This window comes from Betta splendens, chromosome 10, assembly GCF_900634795.4.
Source record: "Betta splendens chromosome 10, fBetSpl5.4, whole genome shotgun sequence".
In the NCBI taxonomy this organism is placed as follows: Eukaryota; Metazoa; Chordata; class Actinopteri; order Anabantiformes; family Osphronemidae; genus Betta; species Betta splendens.
Window position 1 is genome coordinate 8397563 of NC_040890.2, and position 26168 is coordinate 8423730.

Sequence of the window (26168 nt, forward strand, 5' to 3'; positions counted from 1 at the left end):
GCTAAAGCTGAAGCAGCCGGAGGATCGTCCCCTGAGTAAAACAGGAAGCGCGTGAGCAGGCACGAAGGTGGGGAAGAACAGCAAACAACATGTTGTCGCACCGCTGCTCCCGCAGGAGCTCAAAGAGGGGAGACATGGATCTGGAAACGGCGCCTCGCCTCCAGCTTCTGCGAGTTTCTGTCGCAATTTTTGTGAAATGACTGCTGATGAGGTGATTATGTGAGGACGCGCGGTGCTCTTAGTGGAACTAGTCACCGACAGTGGTTAATGTTTTAATCTGAGCGTCGCCACGCCGTGCGCGGCAGATGCACGAGCGGTCCCGGAAGGTGCTGTTCAGCGCCGGGATTAGCCGACGGAAAATATGCGCGCGGCACCTGACCCCGCTGCGCGCGCGCGCTACGCTCCTGCTCCTGAGCGCGCGCGCGCGCGCAGTTGGCAAGCGGCTCTCGCTCCGGGGACTTTGTGGGAGGGAAGCGTTCTTTGAGCGCACACCCACTGTCCACGCTTGTTAAGGTTCAATGGGTCTTTTGAAGTGAGCTGCGAGTGTCGAGTGTGTGCACTGTGACCGACAATTCTGTTTTAGCATTCTCATGATTTCACCTAATGACACCGCGGCTGCGGAGACGGACGCGAGATCAAAGTGGTCTCGGCGCTTTTTAAAAGCTACAGAGGAAACGCCGTCGCTCTTCAAGACTGTTAACGAGTTTTACTGAAGCCACGTGACGCTGCTGTGACGCGCATTTGGGGAATGTTAACTTCTCCCGGTTTATGAAGCGTTTGACGACGCTCGCTGGCGGGGTTTTAATGCACGGTGCCACCCGGGCGCTTGTGCAGCGAGCAGGATCACGTCATCTGCTACTACAGAATGCCTGTGTGTTTACGAGTGTGTGTTTGTGCGCTGACACTAATCTCCGTGAACAAGCCACAGCTTGCGGTGACTCCGGCAGCACGCGCACCTCCTCGCTCACCGAGACCGACGGTGGCGCTGCACCGCGCGAACAATCAAGCGAAATCAACTGGCCTGTCAAAAAAAAAAAAAAACCTGCAGTCAGTAAAAGTCCAAAGCAACACAAACACTCGGGCCCAAAGAGAGCAATAACACAGTAACTGAGTCTCCAAAGTCAACAGATGGCGAATAGATGACTAGATGAGCAGCCAACAGGCTTTTTCAACACCACAGACAGTAACAAATTAGAAAAATTGATCTCCACCAAAGGATACTCGCTTGGCAAAGGCACGCAAGCATCTGCTTTGCTTTGCAAGTTACAGGAACTGTAACAATGTGTAATAAAGTTGTCGTTTGCGCGCGAGAAAAACTCAGAAGTTGTAAGATGATTTCATGGAAGCTGGTGGAGATGAGCTGGTTTCACAGTTTCACAATATCAGGACATTAACGAGCGTCGAGCTTTGACAAGATGTGGGAAATCTGTCGAGTGCTGGAGGATATTAAAAAACAAAATGCAAAACATTACAACCCTGAAAGTAAACAGAAGTTTAAAAATATGTTTTATCAGTGTTGAAAATGAAGAGTTTAATTTAGCTGGAGCCAAAATGTTTTCGTTTTTTTTTTTGTCTTATCTCCCCTGGAGTGTTTGGCCTGAGTAAGAAATAGAGGCTTGGGTTGCAATAACACAGGCAGTGATGCTGTGTCTGTGTCACTGTGGAGCCTGCACTTGTGCAGATGTTAATTAATACAGCGGAGGCTGATATGGAAATGAGGACGCGCCCCACTGATGGCTACAAGTGCAAACAAGGCCAACTTAAAAGCTCCACCAGGAGATACTTTGTTTTGGGATCGACTCGACTATTTAATTTGACTTTAGTGGTAATTTGGCCATAAATAAATAGACAAACATCTGCTCACATCCGTCAGGCGCTGGGGCTCCACGCATCATCAGAACAGACATCATCAGGACGACTCCTCTGAAGATTTGTGGCAGAACAAAGTGAATTCATAAGCCATGAGAGTTTGTTTGAGGATCTTATTAATATACTGTCAGGAGCTGAGTTCTCCCAGACAAAAGGTATGAAAGAACATCTGGAAAGTATTCAGGACTTGGAAAAGGATCAGCATATATAAGAAAAGACTATTTATTTCTAGGACTGATTAAAGTCTGACACTGGTGCTAAAACAAGCTTATGTGCATCAAGGGGAAGCAGTTTTACTGATCCCTAATATACTGTGGTAATGACATTTAGTCAAAGTTTAGTCACATCACACAGGGGGGACGTTATAATATTTGTACTCTCGATTTCTTCCCAGCAGCGAGAGCAAATTCAATAACACATAATAATCTAGTGATTATCTATAAAACGCGCTTCTATGTGGCTGCGTCTGGTAGTAAATGAGACCCTTTGTCAAATCCTCTCTGCAGGTTGGCAGGAAACAAAAGACAGCTGTTAACCGTCCGCGTTAACTCCGAGTCCGACCGGAATCTGAGCGAATCTTAATTAAAGGAGGGAGAAACGCCCGGGTCCGGGGGCTGTAAAAAATGACATCCTTTGATAATGTGTGCGCATTACTCTTACAGTTGGAGAAAGTAATTTGGGAGAGTAGTTTATTAGCCCTCTGCCCTTTCAGACAGACGCGACCTTGCGAGCCTCTGGACCAGAGGACCGGCTGCAACCCGTGATTCATTTAACACCTCTACAGCCTCTAGAAGCACTCCAGGCACATGCGCTGTTGATTAAATGCTTTGTGGGAGAATTCATATTTAAAGCATACGCCACATGAAAATTAATGATAACCGGGCCGAGCGGCAGCCAAGCACTGTACAGAACAGCTACGACGGCCAATTTACAATTTATTCTGCAATCATCACAATGTTTCTGTCGCATGCGGCATAATGTTGTGCATATTTGCGAGTGGGTGGAATTATGAGGAAAAATTAGTAGGCTACTCGCAAAATGATATAAATGTCATTACAGTGCATTCAAGCAGGAAATCTAGCACAGGGAGCTAGAGATTAGCCGCTGGGTGGGAATGCTCCACATATGCCCATAAGAGGCTAACAGAGGCAGCCAGTGAATGAATGGGTGGCTGAACAGACTCCGCTGAAGTTTTTTTTTTTGGTGTGTGTGGCGCTCGGAATTTAGCTAAGGTCTGTAACATCTTTGAACTAGGCCACGGTGCATTTCAAAGGAATCCGCAGTGGCCCACATCCCGTCAAAGCCTCAAGTAAGAGGAGATAGTGGAGTACAGTGAATCCAGTGTGCCGACTTCTGCGCTTTCACGCCTTGTTGTTAATGTCTCTCCCGTCCTGCAGCCTCTGCGCTGGGAACGAAGACTCTCCCGTTATCACCTGATGGAGGCCATCCGTCGTAGAGATGAAGGGGTTAACGCAGCAGGTAGGGGCTTCACGGCCACGCCCCCCGGAGCCCGAAGCCCCGCCCCCGCCCGGACCGGACCTTTACACGCCGCGTTTCACGTCTCAGGTAAAAGGTAGGACGTCCCCACCCGTGGACACTCGCCGCCGGGCCCCACGGCGACGCCGACGCCGCAGGTGTGGCTCCAAATCGCCCGTAGTGACTGAAAAAGCACTGTAAACAACAATAGGGCGCATCGGCGTGAAGCTGCGTTCTGAAAATGTGAACGGGCACAGAGTCACGTTCGCTCGCTGCAGTTGGTGGCGCACGTTCAGTTTGCGCAGCGAGCGCTTGTCCCCACTGAGTTTGAGTGAATTTGAAGTTTAAAGGCTCAAAATTCCACTTACTGTATTAACACTATACAGGTTTTTTTTCGGGCTCTTATCATCAGAGAACATCATCTCGACCTTCAGGCAATGTTTGCAACACCCACGCCGCATCTCTATGGGTTCTTTTTTTCCCTCTTGCTTTTTTTATTTGTTAAAAAAATACATCTGATAATAACAATTCAGCTCCAGCAAAAATATACTGTATATATATCAGTGGAGTGTTTATCAATGAATTCATTTCCTTTTGCTCGTGCTGGTGTCTGTGCCCCCCAGTTAGACCACTTTCTGCAGTAAAGCCACGTCCCAGGGGAAGAAAAACCTGTGAGCATGTGTGTAGGTGTTCAAGTTTGTGTGTCTCGGTTACGCTTTGCAGCCATAAAGATGTGTAAAATGCTGCATTTGTATAGTTTGCTACAGCAGCTTAGTGTTAGTGAAGTAGCTAGGTAACGAAACAAGTGTTGACATCCAGTAATAATGAAAAGGAGCTTTTGGTTTATAGTTTTGCATAGTTTTAAAAATAGACACTATAGTCAGTATCATGATGATCTATTTATCAATAGCTGATAATTAAAATGTATAAATAGTTTAAAGAGCAGGATTGTGGGGAATTAAAGTTGGCTAACAACTTTTATGATTGTCCGGGTAACATTTTCACAATCAAACCAAGTTTCAATAAATTGCTACAAATGTAGACCATTCAACTCATATTTCTACGAATGTGTGGCTGTTTTTGAGCTTCTGTGGGTTTTTGTGCGTTTTTTCATGGTCACGTCTGTTTAAAGGCTAAGTCGACATTCAGCCGCGCAGGGCTGAGAAATGCATCGCTCCTGCCTGTGTTTACATACATGACCGTGTGTAAACTTTAAAGGGGCCAAGAGACAGTAAAGGTCCAACGGTGCTAAACAGGCTTCAGACCACTGACCAGGTTTAAAAGCCTCTTTTTTCCAGTGCCAGTTTTTACCAGCTGGGGACCAGGAGCCATTTGTTCAGCCGGTTACAATGTCATGCTGACAGGCCTTCGAAGGCACTTTTGCACCAATTTACACTTCAGTTCATGTTACTCTGACAATCCTCACATGACTGTCAAGTGACCTTAACATCGCGGGCTTGACGTCAGCGACCTCCGTTTGGCACCAACGTGTGAGTGACTCTGAATGTTTCCGTACCTGGAAAGGCAGCAGCTGTCAGTTGATCTGATGGAGCCTGTTGGAGACAAATGAGCTGAGGAGCAACACAGCAAACACCGCCGTCCATGTCTTAATATTTCTGCTGAACTCCTGTACCTGAGAAAAGACAGACGAGACTGAGAACTACTGATGAAACCGTGTTTCCCTGTATTGAGTCAACGTGCTGTCCATCAAAATGGGTCAGCATCAAAGCTGTGATCGCAAGATAGGCAGTAACTAAGTGATTATACTGTACATGAATCCTCAACACCACGTCCGTCCATTGGTGATGGAGGAAATGAAACCCTGAAGCTGTAGAGTCTCCCTTGTGCCTTTCAAGTAAAGTTCACACGCTGATGCTAAACATGCTGCAGACGGTCAGATGAGTCAGATAATCGGTCATAAAAGTCTTATTCAGATCTGAGAGTCACACGAGAAGTGCAGCCTGTTTTGCACAGCTTGTTTTAGCAGGATGAGGTTAATGCTGCTCCGGTTCGTCACAAACTTTACAGTCATCAAAGCCAAACTGTGATGGTTTGCAGCAGATTTGCAGCGCATCCAAGTTACTCATTAACACAGATGTAGCGGCTGCAGGTGAGGGCGTTCGGCTTGGAGAGTCACAGGAAAAGGACTAAACAGACACACACAGCGAATTAGCTTAACTAAAGCAATTAGGAGGAGGGAAAGCACAGCTTAGGCCAAAAACCATCTCACCAGGGTAGTATCCGTTACTTGGCTATTGGCAATATTGACCGGAGCAGCTGTTTTCAGCTGATGCATGTGTGTTGCAGTGAGAAATAAGTGGCTTTCTATAAATTATACTGTAATCAGCAGTGTGTGTCTGGAGCTATAGCCTGTGCAGTGTGTGCATCACAGCTCGGTGGCATCAAACGTGTCTCCTCAGTGAAGCCAGTGATTTTTAAACATGCATTTGGCCGCCCGTTTCCTAATTTGCAATGAACTGAGCTCTGCTGGAGAGTTGTTGTTGGGAGGTCTAATTCTGAATACACAAGCTACATGTAAACGTATTCCTTTTTTATCAGGCTACAGTTTTACTCTGTTCACCTCCGAGTTGGTGGCGACCATTTTTCTTTATTTTCAAATTTCCTTCCCTTGTCCGCGTCTTCAGTCGGCGCGGCGGTTTTATGTTACAGCAGCCTCAGGCTCAGCGTCGTCCTGACAGCCAATCAAATTGACTGACAATTGCTAGCCTAACCTGCACACCCGAGGGGACAAATAAAGGGCTGGCAACACACTTTGTAGCCTCAAGGTAAAGGTTGCACATTGGAGACGTAAAGGATACGTCTCCACACAAGGAGGTAGGCGTATCATTATGCTGGGTTATTTTACAGCTACAATATGTAATAAGTTAATAAAAAACAACATCAACATCATCAAAAGGATGATGATGAATAGGACAGGAGCTGTAAACATTGTATTTATTGGACAGAACATTTTGTTTTTAATTACTCATAAATTAAAATAGTCTCAACTCTTAATCTGATTAATGCGTTTTGTGCTTTTCAAAATCACTACCTGATTGGTGAAAAAAAAATAAAAATAGCCCACGATTAAACTCACGACAGCATTTTTTGAAGCATTTAAAGTTCAAACCCATTTCTTGTAGATTTTATGTGTCTGCGATACTGGCACGGAAAAAGGGTTCTCAGTGGGGAGATTTAGCCGTCATTAAAGAAGAGTGAATCATTGCTACTGCAGTTTGGAGACATTTTATTCATTAAAAGCCTCCAATGGCAGAGAATAATTAAACTGATAATAATGGCACTTCCTAATCTGTAAAATGAAAAGGAACAGTTTATCTGTTAAAGCAGGAAACATTTTAATGAAATTTGTTAAATGAAGTGGCATTTTTCAGAAACTGATGTTGCTAAAAGTATATTTTTGTTTGGATGATCTTTAAAGTTAAACTTTGACTATACAAAGTTTTTGTTATTGTAACTGATGGTAATGTATTAGATTTAGATAAAATAAAGCAACTAAATGACCAAATTCAACAAGAGGTTTAATATAATCTTAATATAGTGAGAAATTAAATCAGACGTAGAAATAAAATAACTGCAGAATATTTGCCTGCCAGTTCTAATTTGTTCTTGTTCTTAATATCGTCATAAAGAGTATTTATGTCTTAACTGTAAAATGAAGAAATGAGCAATACGCTTGTACAGAATCTCAAAGTCTGCACCATGCACTGCTTATGCCAAATTAATGTCTTAATGCCAATGGTATTAAATGGTAACACAGAGCATATAGTAGAGAACATCCCTGATCCTCCTGTCCAGTCTGTCACCTTCAATTAAAGATGACTAAAGAAGACAGGATTTAGCATTCTGCAGGAGGAAAACATCCCCTCTGTGTTAACGCCTGCTCAATCTGTCTCACTGTACACACAAAAGTACGACCGCATCAATTCCTTTTACCATGGCAACTGCCCCTTTCCCTGGATGACTCTGAGTACAGTTGCGATATAAAGCTGTGGAAACAGTTGGACTGTAGATCCCACTTAAGCCTTGAAAGGTTCCTCTAATTAATACTCCTTTCATGATCAAAGTACAACTGCAGTTGGCCTGTCTGACAGAGGCAGGTTCGCTGCGTGGAACCGAGCAGAAAGTCAGTCTGTTCTCCATTTCCTACAGCGTGACGCCACAGCAGCTGAACAGAGACACACACACACACACACACATACACACACACACACACACACACACGCACACACACACACACGCACACACACACACGCACACACACACATGCAAACACACACACGCACACACACATGCAAACACACACACACACACACACACACACACACACACACACACACACACACACACACACACACACACACACACACACTCAGCTAAACCAGACACTTAGCATGCCATCCACATACGAGCGCTGATTCTGCATCCAAATAATGCATTTATGCTAATAACACGTTTTAATCACTGTTGTTCCAATACATAGATCAACAGTTTAAATTAACACTGTTGCAAAATATCAACAGCGAATACCGGAGCTTCCTATCCACCATTAGTCAGACATAATTGCAGCTTGCATCAAATTAGAGGATGGAAACGCTTACACTCAGCCAAGAAAGTCTCAAATCTGGATGTGCTTTTGTTATGTTTTTCTTTTTCCCTTTCAGTTTTTTTAACAAGACAAAATATCATCGCACAGCAAAGTGTACAATTTGTTGTTTTACAACGACAGGAAGCACTGTGCAATTTTGTCCCCGTTCTGGAAATGTGCCGATGACATGTGAAAAATGTCAGCCCCTGGAATTTTTATTAAAAATTGATCTTTGACAGCGTGTGGCCCAAAGATGCCTCCATGCAGTTCATTACTCAAGGTGTTTTTTTTTTTATTGTTTATTTCCCAGCCACAGCGAATGGAACAATGTTCTGCTACAGCGGCCTCGTGCCTGCAGGATCTGTGCATCTTCCCCGGCTGAACCCTCCTCCCCGACCCCTCCTCCCCGACCCCTCCTCCCTGACCCCGTCGTCCTGGCACGGCGCCAAGTTCGTTCTCGGTTGCCGCGTCCGGATCCGAATCTACACTCGTGAATCCTTGGGGGGGGTTTGCCTGAGGGAGAGTCGCCTCAGGGGGGCGAAGAACACACAGTTGTTATTCCTGTCTGTCTCCATTATGTGAGATTTAAAAGCTGCTCCGCCTCATTTGCATCCATCAAAAATCCAGCTGCTGCGCCGTCTCCACTCTTCAACGGTTATGAACGACGTTCATGTGAATTAAAAGCTGCCGCGTGTTGATGACGATGACGCGTGTGATTGTTGCAGGACGCTCGCTTGATGGTCACAGCCAAACGACCCTTTGCATCATTTGCCTTTGAGCCATTAAACATCAGTTGCTTGTATCTGCTGCCTTGAACGACGTATGGTTGAGGAATAATAACCCTTGGGTGCTACATGGAACCAGGAGGCTGCTGCAGGACCGTCTTGACATTTTATTATTGATTAATAAAACCTTGGATGTTGTTCTAACCTCTATTAACTATTCATAGTGCAGCACGCACCTTTGTATGTGGATGAAAGAAGCCCGGCTGTCAACCTTATTGCGTGAGGGTGCGTGTTCCTTCTGGATGCACTGTTCACATGCCGCACTCCCATATTGTCTTGGCTTTGAAGGGGAGCTGTCATGCATGTTTGATCACAGGCAAAAACAGATACTCAGAAGTCCCACAGCCTTGGCAGAGAGCAGCCACGCTTTATTTCCTTCCGCAGCGGTGGATCACAATTTCTGCCTTGTGAAAACGTTGATCCAATGCCACTTCTCCGCTCGCACGGAATATCTGCTAATGACCAAACGGGCCGAGAATAGAAGGGCTCCTCCTCAACATCTGCTCCCCTCGTCTTTTCCAAAGGTTTCCCATGAGACGTGAAACACTAGACTCTCGCCCTCCTTTTCCGCCAGTCCTCCCCGACCGCTGGGCTGCGGGTCGTCGTGGCAAACGCTTTTAGTTGGGCCGAACAAAGTGCGCCGGCGTCTGACATTCACCTGAAAGCCGCCGGTGGAGTCTGCGCCACGAACAGCTTTGAATTAATGAGCCGCGGCGTCTGTAAATCAACCCGCGCTGAGAACAGTTTACTGAGAGGCTGCTACTGTAGCTCCTTCAAATATAGACTCTGCTGTTTTCTCTTTCCCTCCGTGTCAACAAAATCCTCAAACTAAATATATATGTGAAAACAAACTCTATGACGACTGATGCAACACACAGGCTGCTGTCAGGCACTCGGTGGAGCTGGAAAGACCTTTCTCGACTCCCATCTTTTGTGACATTGAGGCAGCAAAACGATCATCGGAGCCGGCGAACATGTGGAGGACATGAACTCAACATAAACCTCCAGCAGCTTCACTCAGCTTGAAGCATCGCTGCAGACATGTTCATAAGTTCATAACTGATTTCATTCTCCCCGTTGCTGAGCCTTGAGCTGTGAATGTGAGCTTGAGCGGCGTCAGGCGTGTGACACTCACTGGTGACCTGTCTGGAGGTAACTGGGATCGGCTCCCGCATGCCCGCGACCCCTGACAGGAGAAGCAGCTCATCGTATATTAATCTGCCGGCGCGATCGCTATAGAGCAGCTATATCCAAACACAGCGGTAATTGGACAATCAGACTGTCTGCCCATACCCGTTTAAACGTCTGATCAGCCTAACAACATGCAATGTAAGAAGCACGATGGAGCCATTAAATGCTGAGTGAGAACAAAGGGATGAGCCAAGGAAGGTGTGCTCTAAGGAAGACTATTTTCATTTGTTACACCGAGAGATTAGAGTTAGCAAATAACAGTTCTGTGATATTCAAAATAAAAAAAAAAGTTTCACCTGACAAAACTTTTACCAGTGTGTTTAAATGACATTCATCAATAGTTCCGGGACAATTAAAAACGTGATTTCAAACGAGAGTGGGAAACAGAAAGGGGCTATTTTTAGCCTAACTGAGCACAGATCGTGCCTTTTTATCTGCGCCTTGTGATGTTTTAGTCGATGTGATGTGACCCAATCCCACCACCAGATGTGGCAGAGCAGGCGGCTACAAATGTTGGGAGCATATGGCCCATATGGCTGCCAATGGACACATGAATAATACACGGCGCGGAGAAGTTCCCGCGGACGCTTCCCTTTCGCATTTTTCGCCGTGACCTTTTCAATTTGCCAGTTGTGACTCTGAGCCGCGCTTCGCGATTGAAAGGGTGAAGCCCGCGGAAGTTCGGGCGCAACAAACAAAGGCATGAAAAATCGCCTCAATTGCAATTCTATGCGGCAGCGTTCTATATTTAGTGATTCTTGGTTCAAGGAACAGCAGGACTGCATAGAGCTTTGGAGGGAAATAAAAATAACTTGCCAATTTCTGGATGAAGAAATTGTTTTTTTGCTGTCAAAAACCCGCGGTAGAGGATAATACAGGGTAAATACTTTGTAGTGAACTCTGAACTTACAGAGTCGGGAAACAAAGCTATTCGCCACAGAGGCAACATGAAAGCGAGATTTAAAGCATAGAATTTGCGACCCACAAAGTTTTTTTCCCCATGGCACAGTGCTATGCTATACTATAACCAAGTACATTCAGGGAAAAAGGGAAGGAGGGATTATTAATACAGCAATATGTCCAAAGGCATTGGACGACCTTTCAATGGAGACAGAAAGGGAAAAATGATCACAAGACGGAGCGAGACGAGCTACACAGACACATCAGTGTCAGTCAGGAGTCGTTTTATTCAGAAGTCCTGCTTCTTTAGCTTTGCTAAATCACACGCGCCACCTTGAAGGCACCGCCGTTCATCTACGCCGCCACCTCCACCGGGCCGGTAGCCGTGGAGCAGCAGGACCGGCTATAAACCCACTTCTGATTGGGCTGCGTGAAAGGGGTTAATGTTTTGCATGCGTTAAACTGGACTTAGCGACCGCTGCTCGGCAAACCCAGATGAAAAGTGGAGCGTAATGTAATGTTGCCTGACGGACAGCGGTAATGGATAATAAATCGCAGGTTTAGGTGCTGTTTGATCGTAAATCACACTCAGACTGTTGGCCAAAGTCAAATCCATCAGGCTGCGGTGCAACAGGGAATACTCGGCGGTAGAGGTGGGAATAAATCTCATTTCGCTTCATGGTTTGTCTCCCAAACTGGCTCAGTGTAAAAAAAAAATACAAGCGTTACTTACACAGACGCTTGACGTTTGTTAGAATAAAAACGCATCATCTGTCCTGTAGCTGGGACTAAAATAGGTCAAACATCCTGCAAGTAAACATGAGCTGTGTAGTTAATACTTTGACAGGAAAACCTTACTACATTAAAACCCACCCCTGCTTTAATTTCACCCGTTTTGAAACATACAGTATATATATTTTTCATCTGTCTGGATTCATGAGCCGGGGGGGGGTCCGGCGAATCAGAATGTATCATCTGCTCCGTGGCAGCAACCCAAGCGGTGGGAAGGAGTTGAAAGGTTCACTAATATGATGTTTTGCTGCTTGTTTCTTTTACTGCAAGGTCATCATAAAGATAAAAATAATCCCCTGTGACAAATTTGTTTTCAAAAGGTTTCACTCTCCTTCTCTATCATCTCGGAGAAATACTGCCTGATAGTGCTGACGCCCGCAGAATGCTTTGATCAGGGGCTGATGTATTACCCTGTCTGTCCTGTATTTCAAATACCTCCACTACTTGTTTTGGGAAAGAATGTGAGAGGGAAGTTTTCCTCTGGGGGAATCCTACTAAAGCCCCCCTCCTCCTACTGTACATCCAGCCACATGTTGATGTGCGTCAAAATTTCTAATCAGGGGAAAACATACTGGCAAATACATGCCAAGCGAAGGTGATTGTGCAAAGGCAGACATGCAGCCCCCTGGTAGGACAGACCATTATTCAGCGTGGCTGGATATTGCAGGCAGCTATTTGATTGTCCTGGCTTGGGTTCAAAATGAGATGAGAATCCAGCCGCTGATGCTTCAGTGTTGATGAATTTGTCCAGAAAGTGTCCCGTCAACATGTAATATATAGGACAACCGAAATTATCCGCTCACAGAGATGTAATGACTTGCTGAACTATGGACTTTGTATTCGGACTCTAATGGAGCTTCTGAACAATGTTTAGACTCCGAGTCCTCGTAAATTTGACCGGGCCAAACTACAACACATAAAGTAGACCCAAGGAGTTGGTCATCATTAATAACACATAACTTGTTCCCCGGCAATTTGCTTCAAAGATAAGCTGGCTGATTTATACCAGAACCGGTTACACAATGGTCAATTATGCCGCATGTCTGCAGGAAACGCTGCCGAACTGTATGTAATGAGCAACAGTTCAGATACTGTAACAGGCGAAACCTGATTTATACATAATGTGAGCCCTAACAAGCTGTCAGCCCACCTAACATGGGGAATATATTCACTAAACACTGCAGCTGGTAAACGTGTGTGTGTGTGTGTCTGTGCTTGCTGTTAATTGGTTATGATTTGTTATTATTGTCATTTCTACATAAGGTAAAGCACTTTCAGTTCGTCTGCAGAAAGTAATAAATGATGAAAACAAAACGCTACGGCCCGAGATAATGAAATTAAAAAAGCGGATCCATTCAATGCTTCAACCAAGTCTCATCCTTTCTGCACTAATGGCCAAATTGCAGCATTGATACACGCTAATGGCTGCGCAGGCTTGACCTCACTTGTGTTAGCCCTCCAAAATAAATTAGGACTCCTTTATATATGTCTTAATGAAACGGAGGACGAATCTTAAAAGGTGCTCCGACTTCAGAGCCAGGGACATATGCCTTAGCTTTTTGTTGATCAATACGCTTCTGATGCTGCTTCCTGCTTAATGGCCTGCTGATCAAGGTCGGCTCGGCATAAATCTTCGCATTGCCTTTTTATTGGAGCTAAAATGAAGGAACTAAAACTTGAAAGGACCACGAGCGTTGTGTTCCTTCAGCCCAACAGGAAATATACTATTTACCAACACTGTGCAAAAAGCTTTAATTACACATCAGACAATGCAAACGGATGCAGTAGAACACGTCTGGCTCACGCCTCGTCCCGTCCGCCTTTACAGAAGCTAATGACTGCGTGAACTTTAAAATAATGTCTTGAAGCACTGGCAGACGTTAAAAACTTCATACAGTACGTTGTGACGTTCTGAACAGAAGCTTGTTTATTCTCTCTTCATCTGCAGGATTTGGAAAAAGCAAAGTCATTCACCACTAAAATTTAAAAAAAAAAAAAGAAAAAGAGGTGATTCAGACGTGTGTTGTCTGTTGCTAAGCAACGGTGTTCTCAGGGGTTAAAACACTTGAAAGCATGGTTTCTACTCAACCTCCCAAATCACAGCCAAGACCCCAGTATCTCCTACTGTACGGTACCTGTCCTATCAGCCAGAATGGGATTCTGGTTCCTGGGCTGGTTCTCTTTTATTATCTGAAAGAATTCCTTTTTTGGGGGAAAAAAAATGAAAAATCCAGGCTGTAGCTGCGACTACATCAACAGACGCGGCGTCGCCAGCGTTACAGTCTCGCCGCCGCGCGTGGATGAAGCGCAGCTGTGCCGTACACATGTCAAACACGATGGCGCGTGGGAAAGCAAACGGCGTGATCCGCGCTCCTGTTTGCTGAGGAGAGCTCGGCTCCGCGGAGACGAACCGCCCGATAACGAGCTCCACTCCCGCGCCGGCGCCGCTGATTCCTTGTAAGCGATGGCAGGTTCGCCGTGTAGGCGAGTATCGCACGGGAGGAAATGCCTTTCAGTCTCTGTTGACTGCAGACGGGGCGGCTGTCACGCCGCACAAATGGAACATTGTGCTCACGACCGGAGCCGTCGACGATAACATTCGCTTTGACGTGATTTCACGTTGGGCCCGAGCCTCTGCAGCGGGCGGAATAAAAGCCGCCCGCTCTCACGGGACCTTTAAGCCCAGCTCCGGGTGCGTGGCTTCCCCCCGCACAGCTGTGCATATTAAGGAAGCCGCGCAGGGAAACAAGGTCACGGCAAAGTTCAGCGGGAGGCAAAAAAAATAAACTGAAAACGCAACTGTGGCCAAATCCCTCACGCAGCGGGAACTTAATGATTATTGGAAAGCCCCTTCACCAACAAATCCATTCACGAATTAATTAAGAAACCCACATTTCCACTATTCGCATCTCGGGAGCGGTGACTCCGCTGCTGCCGGGTTACGCTGAGTGGGCAAAGACGCATCCAGGCGTCCCGAGCACACGTGCCCACCGATGGATGCATAATGGCCGACGCGAGGGGCCGGGCGCGCTGCGCGACCTTCGGGTTGGCGGACGGCTCCTCCGACCGCCGGGGCTCTCCAGCACCTCAGCGTCCAAAAAGCTTGGTCGAGGAGTTTCTGTCTCGGTGAGCGAGCGGCTCAAAGTGCACCGGATCAAAGGGCTAGTGAAGCAGCGGCGGCGGCAGCACCGCTAGACCTCCCCAGAAGTTGTGGTGCTGTCAGTAATGTGTTCCAGGGGACCTGACAACATACTTACGCGCTACTTATCTCTGGGAACATCATGACAAGAGGAGATAAGAGACTGGAGTTCTGTCCTCATTTTCCAGTTCATTTTTCACCCCCCCCCCTCTCTCTCTCTCACCAGTGCTCTGTGGTGGATTGTTGAATTCCCTTTTCCTCCAGCTATCATCCTCTATGAGTTGGCAGAATTTTTCACACAGCTTTTGGCCTGAGATCAGTGAAGCACCTTGGGCACAGAACAAAATATAGAACCGGGACACAGAGACAGACACAACCTCCTGCAGCAATCCCCTCCCAAGCAATTTTGATAGCAGGGGCGGCGGTGTGGGCTATTCCCTCTGTAATACACTACGAGGCCCTAAGCTTATTCCCTGCACAGCGGAGAGCACTTGCTTCCCTCTGCATGATTCTGTCCCGACAGCCGGAGAAACACACACCCAATCTCCGGTTTGGATGATTACGCCGCTATTGACCGTGACCTTATCATTTATGTGTAATTTGGGCGAGAGAATTCTCATACTGTTTTGCGGTGGCGAGAGGAGCCGAGCCCGGCTTTTATGCCGTCGATGAGGGTTGCGGGCGAAACTTTCTGCAGCTGCTTTGACACGAAACTATATGAAAGAAAGCACAGATCAATATGAATTTCAAGAACCACTTGCGCTGAGTCGTACGAGTGACTTTGCTGAATAAAACCCAGAGGCTTCTCCAACCGGGGACAGGATACTGTATGATGTCACCAAAGTGCTCTACAGCTTATTCTTTAAAAGCAGAAAGAAGCTCTGGGTGAGCACTCAGTCTAATGCTGGAGCTTGTTTTTGTTTTATTTTACGGTTCATGAGTTATTTCATTGATCAGGTTGATAACAATGGCAGCCTTTCAGTGAAATATGAACTGCCAGGGAGAGCAGATTAGGTTTCTTATTATTGAAAACTTTCATCATCCATCTCTGCCACGTTTGATTCCTGTGGTCAGGGACAGTATTGATGCTTTACGCGCTCCAGTCATGTTTACGCAGTACAAACTCATTTGCTTTTAATCTTTATCATCAGCTACTTCCAGATCTTCACAGGCAGCATCCAGTCTGTGCTACACGGTAGATAAGATAATTAATCCATGTCGCGCTAATGGTACAAAGGACAGGTTGCAGTTTGCATCAGCGCATCTTCCGTTGTAAACTAATGCAATTACCAATAACCTGTGATGCCGCTACAAAACGCGCCGCTCCTCTGTACTGGAGCTGGCTCGGCCTCTGAGAGGGAATGAGTTACACAGGAATGCTATTGTTTCAAAAAGCGGCTTTAAATTTGTGCTGCCGGATGCAAATGAGCGCCTTTGAAGTACAGCAATCTGAGAAAATTATGGATCTGCGTTTTTTTTTTTTTTTTTTTGCATGAATAAAACCGCAAGCGGCAGAAGTTGGCACAAAGCGGAGGGAAGCAAGATGAAATAAATTACAAGGCTGCCTTTATTAGTGGTCAGAAAACAACAACAAGCGCTCACCCATCATATGAACCTTCATAGACAAAGCTGGAGCGAAATAGTCAGTAAGTAGTGTCACTCTTTTTTTTGTATTAAAGAGCATATTTTTGTTATTGAAGAGGAACCTCTATCAGGGATGTGCAGGCAATTACACTGAATGCTCTCATGCATGAAATCCCAGCTGGTTGTTATTGATAAATTTCCAAACACCTCCAAAGACTTTTCAAATTACCTCTCTCCCTTATTAAAACTTTACTCATGCATTTAACCCCCCCCCCCCCCCCCACACCCCCCCCCCTCCCTTTTTTTTTCCAGGGCTGTGTGTGAGCGTGTTTGTGCAGGAGCAAGCAGGAAAATATGCTTGAAAGAAAGGCAGAGGAGGGAGAGATAAAGAGAGAGAGAGGGGGGGGGGCGTTCGACAGAGAGGGAGCTGTATGTAGGACTGGAGCGCTGGACATACAAACAGACAGCCTCCATTTATCTCCTCCTGGAGGAGCAACGGGCAGGCCTTCATTATTAGCGGAGACGCCGGTAGCCAAACATATTTGGAGTCTCCTCTGTATTCAAGCCGCATACCTCTGCATTAACACAAGCCATTTCTTCTTACATGGCTGAATGAGATTCCCTTCAAAAAAAAAAAAAAAACCCAACTGAAGGTCAAGTGAATTGCTCCGCTCCAAGGGTATAAGAAATCTCCTCCCTAAATATTCCCCTGCCTCGGTGTCATCTCTCAAGGAGGCATCTGCTTATTTAATACGACATCTTAATTGCGCTGAGTGGAGATGAGCGGATTGCGTGAGTGCAGATAAATAAATAAAGCGAGAACAGTGGCTGCGGCTCTGATTCGCAGTAGCCACTGTAACGATAGAGCACGACTTACATGTACAAGTATAGTGTAATACAGTACATAAACAATATACATATAAACAATGCAATTAGGAGCCCTGCCTCCATAATCACACAGCGCATTTACTGTGAAAGAGGTGACTAAACACTTTTCCTGAGCCCTTTCAACTCTCACACCAATAAACCTTTTATCTACGCTGCCACGGGACAAATTTGTCTTTCCTCTCACCAAACAGTGAAATCCTCTGCTTGCACGAGGCTTTTGCGCCGCGCTTTGTAAACAAGCGAGCGGCCGTTGCCCTGCTCTGGGTTTTTTTTTCCAACCTCCGCAGACCTGAACCCGCCCTGCACCTCCAGCCCAGCCGGCAGATGAGCACGTCCCACCCGCGCGCACATTTAATGTAAATGCAGCTTTCGTGAAGAAAGACACACATCTCCGTGCCACGAGCCGTTATTACAGTGTAATTAATCTTCCCATTGGGCTCAAGATTAATAGCGGGGGGGGGGGGGTTAAATTCATCTTTCTCACCCCGCATTCAGATTGATTTCGTAAGAAATAAAGCGAAGGTGCATTGTGATCCAGAGTCTTGCCACTGCGTCTTGTTTGGCCATCAAATATTTACAGGGTGTAAATATTTTTCAGTAAAGTGTCACCAGACGCGGGATAACAGGCGTGAGAGCTTCTTCGGAGCGGAACACATTTCATCGTGATGAATGTGAACTTTGTTTTTTGAAAGCATAATAATGACACACGCTTTTATGTCAGCACTCTCCATAAATGCCTGGAAATGCAACATAAAAAGCAGCCTCCCTTTTGACATTTCCTATACTCTCTACGTGCTCGCAAGGGCCTGCCGCTAATGAATTTTGCATTCCCCTCACGCGCCCTCTGCCCAGTCCTTTGAGACGCACACATAAACCCACGGCTACAAAGTAAAAGCACAGTGAGACCTCTCGCGCACGTAAGCGCGCGCGCCTCGGCGGCTCGCACGCACAGCGGAGGGGAGGAAGCGGCCCCGGTGTCGCCGCGGTGACGCAGAGGGGGGCGGGGCCTACGCTCCCTGACTGGCCCGCGCGGCCGGATCAGCATGCACGGGCCGTCTCGAGTCACGGCGGGGGCGCGCTTTGCAGCCTGACGAAGCGCAGGTGCGGGGGGCGCGCGCGTGCCAACGCAAAGCCAAGGTTTCCGTCGGCGCTCAAACCCAAACAATGCGCCGGTGCCCTTCACCGACGCGCCGCCGGCGGACCCGAGGGCGGGCGTGGACCGAGATGCTAAAAAGAACCATGTGCATCGTTAGCGTGAAACGACACACTCTAACAAAATGAACACCGTGGATATTTTTTGTAATCCTTAATTTACTGGCTGAGTTCACTAAGAACATATTCTTATTCATGGTGACAACACAGAGGCTCAGTAGCAGAGAGAACAGGAGGAACACGTTCCTTGTTTTGCTACGAGATAAACACCTGTGGCTTAAATCACATATCTTGGTTTTAGCATTTGTACAATGCTTATAAATATCATATTCTTGCTATTTTCCTGTATATTGCAGCCACAGAGCCAGCAGCCATACTGTGAGTACTACTGTTGGCGCGTTCCCATGTCTTTGACTGCCTCTGCTGCTGGCTGCTTGGAGGCGATATTTTTATATTAGAGAGCTTCTCTGATTCATGTTTGACCTCAGCGTCACGACGGCCCCATTTTGAGAAGAAGAATAAATACTCGCGTTGGGACGAAAATGGAGGCATGTCGTGAGTATGCAGATTAGAAAACGAATTCACAACGGGCTACGCGGACGCGTGGAGGCAGAACACGCGGGCCTGACGCCCGCAGGAAGTGGCGCCACGCGCGGATCAATCAGCGTGAACTGGATTTTAAAAAATCCCGCCGGTTCCTTCGTCCCGAAGGTCACTCGTGACAACGTGGCCTCGTGAAATGATGACGAGCGCGAGGCGCCTCACCTTGCGCACGTCAACCCTGTGATCTGTCTTAAACGCCACGATTAATCAGCACCCGCTTGCCTCCGACAAAAGCCCACGCCAGATTGCGTCTCTCAGCGGCGGTGCACTTCATTTAACCTGAGTTGACGGACAGATTGCAATTTGTTTCACACACAACCTTTATGACGGTGTCCTTTACCATTCAGCAAACACACAGTCGCATCATGGATGCACTCGGCGCTGAATGCGGATATTTGCCTCTTGACCTTCAGGCGAGGTGTCATAATACTCTTGCTATTACCCCGCAGGAAAAAATTAAATATCCGGCGGTACAGCTGTTGACGATGCGCTGGTTAACTCGCCCGGGTGGAGACGACGGCGGCGCGTTCGATTCCACCGCCTGTTAAACTCAGAGGACACGTTGGCGCGGCGACGGTCGGTGGGATCCAGGCTGTTCGGCACATGATTGCTCCACTGGCTGGCTTTTATGATAAGGTCTCGGCAGCCTCCCGGCGCCACCCGCCCCACCCCGCCCCGTTGTTGATTCATGTGAATGGAGTGACATCTTAAGGCACATACCTGCTGGCTGCTGCTTTCTGCACCCTCTATATATACAACACGGCCCTGTGTTGTCAGGTTACATCCCGCTGCATGGCTTCAGATGCCTACACCTGCTGGGTTTGGACTCCAGTGTGTAACTTATCTCCTATAGCAGGAGCACAGTGTTGTGTTGTCAAGTCACATTACAGTGGGCATATGCAGTCATACATTATTGACGCATGTGGGGCTACAGCACCATTAATCCCCACGACTGCTCTCATCTCCTCGACTGGTGACCTGGCAATATCACACATTAAGGGCGACTGCAGCGATCCATAAATGGGTAACTTTTAATTTCTAGTTGTTTGCTCTCATTCTAACGTCCACAAATTAATATGTGAGCATAAGCTGAGGGTTGTTTTTCAGTAAGCTTGCACTTCAAATATGTTGATATACTGTAAACATTTGAAGCTTATTTCTAAAAACCGATTGAACGTCTCCTCAGTGAACCAAAGATGTGATTGATGTGCATTTTGTAACTCTAAGCTGCACTCACACTATTAGTACGACGTGTTTACAGTAACCATGTAATATGAAAGGTGCTGCTCAATGTGACAGACTCAGAGAGAATTATCATCATATGCTTCCCTTGGGCTCCACAGGGTGTTTTAACATCTTCCAAGGTATTACTTTTTTTGTTTGAATTCGCTGTCACAGCTCCCATGAACTAGAAATAAGAGGATAACAAAGGAGAATTTAGCTGAAAAAAGCCATATATTCCCCTTGAGACATCATCAAATCAACATACTTCAAGTGTAGGGAAATGTTTGTTCCTTTAGCAAGTGTTTGTGTTTAAGGTAGGGGACATAAATACTATCATTTAATATATTTACAGTACGAAGGTAACATTTGTTAGTGACATCAAGTGTTTCTGTGGCCAATATCTTTACCCAATTCAATACGAACCAAACTGAACCTGGGAAAAAGACAAGTGAATTCTTGACCCAAAAATCAATAGCATACTGTAAGGATACCTTTGAAACTTGGGGTCAGACATTCCTTGACTGTAAATGGAAGATGATTTACTTTTGAACTTTGATACTGAACTAGAAAGACAGCGGCGATGTCCTGAGGGAAGTCTTGTGGGTTACTACAAGATTTGCTGCCCTGAAGCAGACAGATGTCCCAATGACCTTCAGCTCTTCCTACATTAAAGAACATATGGATTAATCAAAAACATCCAGGGAAGGCTTAGATTCTTAAGATCTTCTTTGATGGTGATTTAGAGAGGGAGGCGTAGAGTAAATCCGAACCCTCGTTCTTGCTCTTTTACCCTCTTGGGCAGCTGTTGTTTTTTCATACAGTATGTTTGATTAGTTGAAAGACATCGACATGTGTTTCTGATTCAGTGAAGTGCACATGCCTCACAAAACATATGGAAAACGGATCTGGACCCGATGTTATAGACAAATGTCAGAACCCGAGACGCTGAGTGTGAGCAGCCTGAAATCTCTCACTCTTTGTTGTGGCTGGCCTCCTTGAGATAAGGACTCCAAAGTCAGTCTGGCCTCCACTGATCACCGATTCCAAGAGCCCTTTTTATCCTCGCTCAAGTGACCGGGAATCTAGACCAGAGGCCCGTTCCACCAACTTCACAAAAGCCAGAAGACGCGCGGCGCTAAGCTAGCAGCTTAACCCCCAGCTCAAGCGCTACCTTTGAGCTTATTCACGTCAAGTAAAGCTGCAGTGAAATCACTCAAGGTCTGATACACTACTGGACGCGATACTGAACCACATCAGGCTGATAGTACGTGTAACCGACCACTTGTTTACCTCCACGTCCACATCTAACAGTATCTCAAGCGGCGGTGGCCGATTTGGCACGAAATGAGCTGTGCACATTCATACCCCCAGGAGGCAGAAGCCTATCGATTTCTGTGAAACAACTTTCCACAAAAGCCACCCTGAGGTCAAACTTCGCCTGGTGTGGTGGCTCAGTGCCTGGGTGGTTAGCGCTGTAGACCCAGAGAACCCGTCTGAAGAGGAATGGGTGATATACTGTGGAAATGTACAGGAGGTTAGGTATTGACTGGAAACACCAGCTTTACACAGGAGAGTTAGAATATAAGGACCTGTTTCAATATTAAATGTTATTAAATTAATATACAGTAGGAAGTCATACTGATCCTGTTTGAGTTGAAGGTGCTTTTAATTTGAAAATACTTGTTACCCTTGTTATTGGCTTAATGCAAAACAATGCAAAACAGTGTTATAGAGTTATGAGTATGCAGCTAGCGCCTGTCAGGCAGTGGGCAGTGGCACGGATCCAAGCGCGGCGCTCGGGCTCGCTATACGGTGACCTTTTGTTTGTTTCGCTGCTGCAAACTAACAAGAGCGGAGGCCAGTGTTTTTTCAGGGTCCGGGTCATTACCTGCTCTGGGGTCACGAGAACTCCTCAACACATCGCCAGAGCGAGTCCCAGTAAAACGGGCTGGCTACCGCTCCGCCGACCTGCTGAACCGGCTGTGAGCTATGAATCGCAAGCGATGCTTTTCAAATGTCTGCATTTGTTTAATGAACGGCAGCAGTAAATCATGTTAACTCGTGTTAAAGCTGGGTCCTGACAGAAGGAAATGATTTGCCTAATAATCTTCCAGGGGGAGCCGGTTAAATTGTGTAAGACATAGTGTTTGCTGTTGCCAGCTCGGCGCCGCTCGCCAGTGACCTTCGCTTACTTTATGTATCCATCAGGCGCTTTGCTGAAGGATTTATTAAAACAACACTAGATTATTCATCAAACACTAGGTGTCAGTTTGTGTGTTTAATCACTGGGGTGAAAGCAACATTTAATCATAGGCCGTGCCTTAACCTCTTGCCTCTGGATGGAGGCGAGCTCTTGTTTGGACTGACACATCGAAGGTCACGTTGAGACGAATTGTTGTTATGGAGAAGCGGGTCCATTAACTATGCAACTTTGCCTCCGCTGCATGTGTGTGTGTGTGTGTGTGTGTGTGTGTGTGTGTGTGGTGTGTGCGTTGTAACACATCCACAGTACCGCAAGGCTTGGCCAAATCTCGTTATCAACGCGTTAATGCTCCTCCTCGATTAGGGACAAACAGCTCGAACGTATTCACAAGCGTTTCAGGTGGAATTTAATTGTGCCACGATCAATTACACCGAGAAGTAAAAGTCCCAGCGACGTGGTGTTGAAAGAAATGCTTTATGTAATCTAATGATCCAAGCCTCTTACAGTTATTGACATGAAATATGATGAACACTTCATTGTGATTGTTCAATGAGAACAAATGGAAAAGTCTGAGCCATTTATTCAGCTTTTTTTTTTTTTAAAGTGCACTTGTTATTAAAGGCGGGTGGGAGGCAGATACTGTGTCTTCATGAAGTATTCACAGTTGTGCTCTCACTGCCACACAGACTTAATTCTATCAATCCCTAACTCAATAGGACATGAAGCCATGTTTGCTATGAACCCTGAAAAATATTTACAGTACAACATCTTTGCAGCCTGTGTTTGGACACTTTATCCTTAGAAGCCCAAACGCAGGTCCACTGCATCTTCCGTCTGTGCCAATTATAAACCCACACCTATAGTCTTCCGTCCGCACCCGACACTCGACCTTTTAACTTCTCGCCCTCCTTCGAGCCCTGATGCAATAACGGAGCAGCCGCATGCTGCGAGCGTGATAAAGGCCGGAGCAGAAAAGCTAACAAAAATGAAAAGCCCCGATAAGGCACACATGCAGGATTAAAGCAGATTAGTTCTGTAAACTAAGTGAGTGCCACCATTACATTTAGGCAATCCATCAGGAGCATTTCATCCTCCTTCCTCTGGCAGCCGGCTTTTGTTCACGCATGCAGGGCTGCAGGGCTGAAAGACACAGATTTATCGAAGTCTAACTGAAGGAAACAAACATCAGATATGAACAATTTGGTGAATGTGTTTGCAAGTGTAGATTATAGTATTTTTGATGGTAGTATTTCCTACAGTATATAGAGTATATATACAGTTTATATTATTTCTATCTCTCATATTTCTATGAAACTTTAGGTTAGAACATTTGACGAGTAAACAAATAGTCACTGCAACTCCCCAAAGCATTTGCATTTAAAAAAATATATGACAAATACGAAATCCTGGAAAGTTAAGATCGACAAAAACAAAAGGAGATTATCAGGAGCTGATTATTGATTTGACTCATTATTGATCATGACATCATAGGCCTACATAAAAACACCAAGGCTACAGCATTGCTCTTCGCAAAGCTCTGTCTGCCTGATAGAACCTCTTTGGCCTTGAGTCCAGGTTCCATCTTAGTTTCCTGTGCATCTGCGGTTGGCGATTGTGTGACTCTAGCGACCGGGGGCCGCCGCGTGGGCCGTATCACTGGGAGACGGGGGATGCTGGAATGTGGCCCAGAAGCGTGAACTCGAGGAGATCAGCTGAGGGGCCACGGGCCGCGTCCCGCGTTTCGGTGACCCTCGTAGCGAAAGGCACCGGCTTTGAACAGCCCTCGCGGAGGAGAAGCAGGACATCACAGCCTCCTCGACGGAAAATAAAAAAAAAAATCCCTTCCTCGCCTTTGAAGCTCGCGCTGTGTCAAGAGCACCTCAGCCACCTCAGAATCCGGTCAACATCAAACCTACGCAGCGGCTCTGACTGAGAGTTCCTTTTCTCCTTTCCAATAACTACATTAACACTCTAAACTGTGTCTTGACACGCCGGGCCCACGCATCTACCTGTGAGTAGCAGGACTCAGTATTACATCCAACACCGACTCAAATGCCAGTTATTCCCTCCTAGCTCCGTCCTGACGGCGCCGCGTGTGGTACAGCCGGCGCACAATGAAGCCCATTTGCATGACATTTACCGTTTCTACCTCTGCACAAGTCAATGTTTGCCGAGGCGCGCGCGTGCGGGGAGAGCCGGAACCGCGGGTGAATCACTGCCTGGAAATAAACTTCAGCTACTCGTGACTGCCGCTCTCTGTCGCCGGCACGGCTGCGGCGTTAATCCCGTCGCGGGTATTGTGTAGAGACTGTTTAGGTTTTGAATCTGTCACGCGGGTGTCAAAATAAGCTGCTCGGGAGAAACTCAATTAAGGCGTAAAAGGCCTGGCGTGTGAAGGGAGCGTCTCCTGAAGATGACAGGACGGCGTCAGACGCGAGCGGAGCAGGTGGAGATCAGCTGGCAAACGCTTGACAGCTCTGAAAGAGTGTGGATGAGGTGTAATTTATGAATTATCCACCTGATTGAACAACACGAGTGAGGGAGTCCTCAGTGTCTCTAATTGACCTTCCAGGTTTTCAGCCATTTCATGGGTTTCATAAACCAAGAGAGGCAGCGAATCCAAATAATCGCCTATTCCATCTACTTCACGTTTCTGAACTTTTTATGGAGTTTATGGAAGATGCTGAACATGCTCTGTACCCCCCCCACCACCCACCCACCTACAGGCTGGCACAGTCAGTTGCTCCTGGCCTGATGCAGATTCGCACAACCTCAAGCGCGTTCGCCACTAGACTCCAATTCTCCTCGTCTTTGAAATAACTGATGCATCCCTGGGTGGCTTTTTATCTTCAATCACAATCCAGAGTTGAATTTTAAGCCTCGGGTTCGGAGGGAGTGAAGTTAAAAGTAACAGTAAAATTACAAGTCAAAGGTTTGACTGGTATTGAGTAGCTGCTGGGGGCCAGCTTTTTCATGCTGTAACCACAAGTGAATTACACTCGTACTTTTGATTCGAAAATATAATTGAATATTGTGAAAGTCAATGAAACAGTCCCCTGAAGCAAAGTGTGCTCCGTCTGAAAGGAAAAGTCAGCTAAAGTTCTGAGCGAGCGCCTAAATACGGCTCGAAAGTGACTTTGTTAGATCTCAGCGATCTCTACAAACACAAGTAACATAACAGCAAGTACACGGCTGTCAGCGTTGAAGGTCAGAGTACAGACAAAGAGGAGCTCTGAGCTTCTGGGGGAAGACAAGCTTCAACTGTCGGGTACAATCTGTGTGTGCAAGTCAAAGTCACTGTCAGGTGGGGCACACACACACATGCACATGCACACACACGCACATGAACGCACACACACGCACATGAACGCACACACACACACACACACACACACACACACACACACACACACACACACACCCACACGCGCGCACACACACACACACACACACACACACACACACACACACACACACACACACACACACAGCGGTGCTGCAGGTACAGTGACTGTACAGCCTCCCTCTGCATCCTCTGTGACGCTGCCCGTGATCCAAACAAAGTGTGGCCCCTCCGTCCTTGTAGTCCCTGTAATCCAGGAAACAACAGCGCTGCCCTCGTGCTTCACTGAGCCCCTCGGCGGGGGGGGGTGGGGGTGGGGGTTGTAGGCAGGTTTGGCTGGAGGCTCCCCAGCCTCTTTGTGCTCACCGCTCCCTCCACCTGTGCATCGGCGGCGTGGAGCAGGTACTGCACAT

The 26168-nt window shown here is 46.7% G+C and overlaps 1 long non-coding RNA gene across 1 annotated transcript in view; it reads right to left on the reverse strand.

Annotated features, from left to right (window-relative positions):
- Window positions 1–2025: 2025 nt before the first annotated feature.
- Window positions 2026–26168, reverse strand: part of LOC114864777 (uncharacterized) — a 42161-nt gene continuing 18018 nt past the window's right edge. The window contains exons 2-3 of the long non-coding RNA XR_003787397.3: window positions 4862–4978; window positions 2026–3540 (exon numbers count right to left, since the gene is read on the reverse strand). This is a non-coding gene — a long non-coding RNA (uncharacterized LOC114864777). The remainder of the gene's footprint in view (window positions 3541–4861; window positions 4979–26168) is intronic.